Source organism: Branchiostoma belcheri, unplaced genomic scaffold (assembly GCF_001625305.1).
Source record: "Branchiostoma belcheri isolate BF01 breed outbred unplaced genomic scaffold, Haploidv18h27 scaffold1, whole genome shotgun sequence".
NCBI lineage: Eukaryota > Metazoa > Chordata > Leptocardii > Amphioxiformes > Branchiostomatidae > Branchiostoma > Branchiostoma belcheri.
Genome location: NW_017802379.1, coordinates 10973932 through 10974419, shown reverse-complemented (window position 1 = coordinate 10974419; position 488 = coordinate 10973932). Strand labels below are relative to the sequence as shown.

Below are 488 nucleotides of genomic sequence, written 5' to 3'. Positions count from 1 at the left end.
TACTACATACTGTCACCCTCAGTCTCAGCCTGTGGGAGTAATACTACATACTGTCACCCTCAGTCTCAGCCTGTGGGAGTAATACTACATACTGTCACCCTCAGTCTCAGCCTGTGGGAGTAATACTACATACAGCACAGGCCACGAAATACGCATCAGTTTTCGCGGGACGTTCTGCGAAATACCGCGGTACGTCCTGCGGTATATCGCGAAACGCCGTGCGGAATATCGCGAAACGCCGTGCGGAATATTGCGGAAGGCCGTGCGAAATATTGCGGAAGGCCGTGCGAAATATTGCGGAAGGCCGTGCGTAAGATTGCGGAAGGCTGTGCGTAAGATTGCGGGACGTCCCGCAGAATTTCGCAGAACTGTCCACTGGTAATGGAAACGCCGCTGCGAAACTTCTTCTGCGTAAGAAATCTTTCGCAAGATTTCGGTCGTTAATGAGCAGCCTTTGTATTCTGAGATTTACATTGACACTTATTCCA

The 488-nt window shown here is 50.4% G+C and overlaps 1 pseudogene; it reads right to left on the bottom strand.

Annotated features, from left to right (window-relative positions):
• LOC109486555 overlaps positions 1-488 on the bottom strand; it is a 46349-nt pseudogene that overhangs the window by 21814 nt on the left and 24047 nt on the right.